General features: G+C 44.1%; 1 non-coding gene across 1 annotated transcript; it reads left to right on the top strand.

Annotated features, from left to right (window-relative positions):
• Window positions 1-5,302: 5,302 nt before the first annotated feature.
• On the top strand, window positions 5,303-5,383 carry trnaq-uug (transfer RNA glutamine (anticodon UUG)). Its single transcript has one exon. It is a non-coding gene; the product is annotated as a tRNA-Gln (tRNA).
• Window positions 5,384-6,047: the final 664 nt, after the last annotated feature.

Raw genomic sequence — 6,047 nt, 5'->3', positions numbered from 1 at the left:
GATTTCTCTGCAGGATGCACTGATATTGCTGTGGACCAAGTTCCTGCATGGAAGAGGATGCCTGCACCCCTACAACATCCGCTGGATCCCTGCTGGAGTCCTGCATTGGACCAGGTGGAAATCCAATCAGCGGGTCAGACAGCATCTCAGGAGAACAAGGATTGGTGACATCCCCCTTAAGACCCTCAGCTCCCCATCCCCCAAACCATTGTCTCTGAGATAAAAGGGGAAACTGCTGGAAACACTTAGCAGGTCCGGCATCACCCATGGACAGAGAGTAATGGGCTGTCCCACTAGGGCGACCTAATCTGCGAGTTTAGAAGAGTGTCTTCGATCTTCAAACTCGCAGCATGGTCGACACGTGTTCCTAGGAGATCCTATGAGGTCGCTGGAACTCTCCTTCATGCTCAAGGGAAGTTCCCGAATACTCGTGGCCTCAGCTTGGTTGCGGAAATTTTTCAGCATGTTGAAAAATTTTCCGTGAGTAAAATTTGGTCGGCATGGTTCTTTTGAACTCGTAGTGCAGTGGAGTGGGGTTGCTATTTAGGGTAGTCAAGGGCAGTTGTAGGCCATCTCCTTCACTGACTGGGCATTTTGATTGGCTCATTGGAGTTTTCAGGACCAAGGAAAACCTACCGTTAAGTAAAACGCCCCCGAAACTTCATTATACTTCTTAAAAGTGTCTCCACTCCTTCTCTCCTCCTTGTACCCCCCTTGTACCCCCCTTCTCTCGCCTTCTCCCCCTTCTCCCCCTTCTCCCCCCCCCCCCCCCCCCCCCCCCACCGCGCTCTCTAAAGGACTTACCATTACTATGCAGCCGTTTTATGTTCCTCTTCATCATGGGTGTGAATTTCTGACAGCGCTCACCCGCTTCCATGGCCCCCGCCCCCCGCCTTTGTGATGTGTGTGTGTGTGTGTGTGTGTGTGTGTGTGTGTGTGTGTGTGTGTGTGTGTGTGTGTGTGTGTGTGTGTGTGTGTGTGTATGTGTGTGTGTGTGTGTGTGTGTGTGTGTGTGTGTGTGTGTGTGTGTGTGTGTGTGTGTGTGTGTGTGTGTGTGTGTGTGTGTGTGTGTGTGTGTGTGTGTGTGTGTGTGTGTGTGTGTGTGTGTGTGTGTGTGTGTGTGTGTGTGGTGTGTGGTCGGTCGATCCAGCTCGCGGTTTCAACGTGGACGGTCGATCCAGCTCGAGGTTTCCAGGCGAGTGCCCTAGAGCTTGAAGGTTGAAAACACTCTTCTTAACTCACGGATTAGGTCGCCCAAGTGGGACAGCCCCTTTACTATTTCCAATCTGGTTCTCCTTCCATTGCAGTTCTTTTTTAATTTTCTTCGTCTCTTGGACACAAAAGATCTCAAAGGACGAAGAACAAAAGACAAGGAGAAGGACAAAGGACATTTATTGTCACATACGCCAATTGGTGCAGTGAAATTTGAATTACCATGCAGCACACAAATAAGATAAACACAACACTATAGAATTTAACATAAAACATAAAACATAAAACATAAAAACATCCCCCCAAAACGGAATCAACATTTCCCATTGTGAGGGAAGGAAGGCAACAAAGTTCACTCATCTTCCTCATGTTCACCCGTGGTCGGGGCCTACTGAGGCCACCGGAGGCCGTGGCTCCCGAAGTCCATAGGCCGAGCTGGGCTGAGATTCAACGCTGGCGACCCCGGCAAGGATCCCAGGCTCCGCGATGTTAAAATCAGCGCCGCACGCAGCTGGAAGCTCCGCAGACCACGGCTCCATGGTGTCAAAGTCGGCTGTCCCAGCACTCCGTAGCTCCAACACGGCGATCCCGGTAAGGCATTGCCCTGGCCGGCAGGAAAGGCCGCGTCAATCCAGACAGTAGGCCGCGAGGAGGGGGCAAAGATGCGGCCCGGAGGAAAGATGCATCCTCGACCATGTAGTGACTGAGAAAAACGGTTTTTCCTCCTCCTCCCCCCCCCCCCCCCCCCCCCCACACATAATAAAGACTAAAAGACCTCCAAAAACAAACTTTAAGACAGACTAAAAATAACAAAATGGATGAAAGGACGGACAGCTGCTGGTGAGGCTGCCACACTCGACGGCACCACCACTCATACCTAGTCCCAGATCTCAGGCCTTTTGCAATGAAAACTTATTTATTTTTATGATTCTCTGATTCAATTAATTCTCCCTGTTGTCCTGACCAATTTTAATTCCTCAAATGACATGAAAATAAACTAGATAGTTATTACATTTGGTATTTATTAGCTCTTACGCGTGTGTAAATTACTGCTGCCTTCGCAAGGTGATTGCACTTTAAGAAGTATTTTGTTGTTAAAAAATCCTTCAGAGCATCCTGAGGTTTTACAATGATGCTGCCATAGAGATATACGTCTTTCTTCTATTTCCTTCTTTGTCGGACGGCACAGTGGCTCAGCTGGTAGAGGCGTTGCCTCACAGCGTCAGCGACCCGGGTGTGAACCTGAGCTCAGCCGCTGTCTGTGTGGAGTTAGCACGTTCTCCAATGACCGCGTGGTGTCCTCTGGTTTCCACCCACATCCAAACGACATGCAGGCCTGTAAATTAATTGACTTCTGTAAATTGCCCCTCGTGTGTAGTGAATGGGAAAGTGGGATAGCATAAAACTAGTGTGAATAGTGATTAATAGCCATTGTGGACTCAGCGGGCCAAAAGACCTGTTTCTACAGTGTATCTCTAAAACATATATGCAGCATAAGATGAAAAATCTTTTAAGAAACAAACTTACAGATTCAGTTTTAAGAAGCTAACTATAGGTTTGGCTGTCGCAGTAGATAGGGAAATAGTTCTCAATGCTGATCAAAGTGGGTTGGACCATTTTGTAAAAGCAAAGGCCCATCAGAAAACATATGAATTTGTAGCATTAATTTTATACAAAGGAGGGACCCGAGCTTTTGTAGTGCCATTCAGGCACTTTACCATATTACTGCAACTTCAGTGACACGGCAAAAGCATTAAAGCAAAATATCCCACCCCACCATCATAGCTGCATGGCCAAACTCAAAGTCATGCATTTTGCAATGCCTTAGTGAACATAGGACAGTACAGCACCAAGAACAGACCATTCACCCCAGAGTAAGATGCCGAGACCATATCTTATCTACCTTCACATAATCCATATCCCTCCATTCCTTGCATATACATATGCCTATCCAAAACTCTCTTGTACACCACTATTGTTTATACCTCAACCACCAACCAGGCACTCGCCACCCTCTGTGTAAAAACGTTTGTCCCTCTCACCTTAAAGCCATGCTATGCTGATTTATCCATATTGGTAAATAATTCTGACTGTCTACCCTTTCTATATCTCTCATAATTGTGTATACTTCTATCAGGTCTCTCCGCAACTTCTGTCAGTTATGCATTTAATTTGTTAAACGTGTTTGGAGTTATACAAGCTTCCGGCTTACATTTTATCAACGATGGGTGAGATAAATTGAGTGTATGCAGAACACCACTGCTGCATACACAGCAGTGAGCAAGAACTAAAACATTCTTGTGGTCAATCTACAATTCCTAGAGCTAGATCCTTGACTCTGATGAGCATAGAAATCTATGCATTATATTTTCAGATTATCTGCTCCAAACACAGCTCCTAATTCAGGGGCAGTTGAATTTGGAAAGTTGGATGAAGGTTCCAGTGTGCCTGATTTGCAGGTGTACAAACATTGTGGTCACTAATTTAGAAGTCTTTATTCTCAGTGAGTTGGGGTTAGGGTAAGGGTTGGTGTAAAAACCAACACAGATAAATAACAAAGGTCAAATGGCCTAATTTAAAGATAATCAGATTTTCTTGGCTTTATCCTAACAAATAGAGAATTCAGAGTATTGCCAATTCACATTCCTGGTCTCTGCGGACAGTTTTTTCTTTCCTGTCAAATGGGCTGAACTGCAACTGGAGTCTCTGAAAAATTTCCAAAGGAAATTCACGCTTCCTCATTCTAATACGATGTTGAGGCAGTGCCAAATATTAAAGAATATTAATGACTCCTCTTGATTTTCTGACACCATCATTTATCACAGGTTACCCAAAAAAGCTTTTAAACCACCTGGAATTCAAACAGCCCCATCTGTAGAGAAATATAAAACATGATCCTCTATTTGTGCAAATTCACATTGACACCGTAAGTTCATCAACTGTATCCAAGGATACATTTCATAAGACACTAGCAAGTGTTACTAACAAGACATCAACAGCAGTTGATGGGAATCAGAATATTATAGGGCCTACAATTTTAATTTCTTTACACAGTATGTGTGAAGTCTTGTTAGATTTACACCTTTCAAATCTGTTTTCTAGGAATTTGATTAGGTTTATTATTGTCACGTGCTGAAGTACAGTGAAAAGCTTTGTTTTCTATGCTATCTAATCAAATCAGATAATACTATACATCAATACAATCAATCCAAACTCAAGCACAATTTGTAGAGCAAAGAGACGGAAACAGTCTGCAGAATATAATTCTCAGCATTGTAGCATAACAGGTCCAGAGAAAATGTCCAATGTCCGCATTGACGTACAGGAGAATCGGGACTGCACCCTAGATCATGGAAAGCTGTTCAGAAAGCTGATAACAAAGGGGAAGATACTGTTCGAGAGCTGGATGATGCATACTTTCAAGCTTTCATATCCACGACAAATTGTTGGTAATATTTACACCAAGGGATCTGAAGCTCACAGCATTTTCCACTTTAGCCCCGTTGATGCTGATTGGGGCATGTACTCCACCTGAAGTACTTTTTGAAGTTTTGCATGAAGATAGAATGGCATCCACCTTCTGGTTATTTCCCTCTCCTCAATGTCACCTATCCATGTTCGCCAGAGATACTGCCTGACCCACTGTTTCACTAGCACTTTGTGTCTTTTTTGGCTTTCGGTTGCTCACTTTCCTTCATGCAGTGTGAAGCATGCAAAGTAAATCAAGTGAGTCTGGATCCAGGGAATGTTAGAGGAGTGAGAGGTTATGGGTAAAAAGAGCTGGCAGCAAGGTAAAAAACCAGAACCTGGCGTGATGCCCAGAGATCAGGATCTGATAGACGGTTGTTCAGAGATCATGGGAATTGGCACAATAAAGAAAAGTTAACAATTGTTAAACAATGAAGGGGAGTCCCAAGATGGCCTTCTTCCCAATGCTGGACACCCTCCCCCCTTTAAATAGAATTGGTGCCTTTTCATGAGTGGCCAGTGAGTTTGTGTTCAGAACAATGTAGCCTTAACTACAGAACAAAGTTCCAAAGGATTATTGCCTAGAGAATGGTGCCATTTCACATGCAATTGGCTTGTGAAAGACTGGGTAGCTCAGTTACTGATGGTAGAGCATCAGACTTTGAATTTGAGGGTCCAGGGTTCAAGTCCCGGTTCAGGTGCTGGCTTTTTTTCAATTCCAAAGTTTGATACCGTATTTCATTGCTCGTTAAAGATTGAGATGCTGCCTGACCTCTAGCCTTTTGTGTCTATCTTTGGTATAAACCAGCATATGCAGTTCTTTGTGTCTGTGTCATCGTCTACTGGATATGGCCAATGGGGCTTCTGTAATGCATGGTTCAATCAAGGAATGGTTGCATTTGCTTTACTCCTTAAGTAAATGATTTCACCACATCAAGGCCATGTCACTGAATTTCTAGGCTATTAATTCATAACTTTGACTTTGCACATAAAATGTTAAGGGCATATTGCAGTGAGCGACTTGCATTAATGTACCCTTATGATATTGTGTCAATTCAGTGCACTTAACACAGACAATTTTCCATGGGCTGTTTTGATTTCCAGTTCCCCAATGCGGTGAACTTTTGTGTGTGTGTCTGGCAGGGAATCTTGCCCATCTGCTGCACATTTCAAAAGATTACAGAGGTAATCTTGAATTTCAGAAACGGAAGCAAAAATTTGCAGATGTTAGATAATTGAAACTAGAACGGAAATTGCCTTATCACTCGGCAGCTCAGACTGCATCAGTGAAGAGGAAACAGCGTTGAGTTCGATCCTGACTATGGGTGCTATCTGTATAGAGTTTATATGTTCTCGCTGTGACCACA

Source organism: Leucoraja erinacea, chromosome 1 (assembly GCF_028641065.1).
Source record: "Leucoraja erinacea ecotype New England chromosome 1, Leri_hhj_1, whole genome shotgun sequence".
Classification (NCBI taxonomy): Eukaryota; Metazoa; Chordata; class Chondrichthyes; order Rajiformes; family Rajidae; genus Leucoraja; species Leucoraja erinaceus.
Note: the sequence above shows the minus strand (reverse complement) of the source record. Positions and strands in the feature narration are given on the sequence as shown.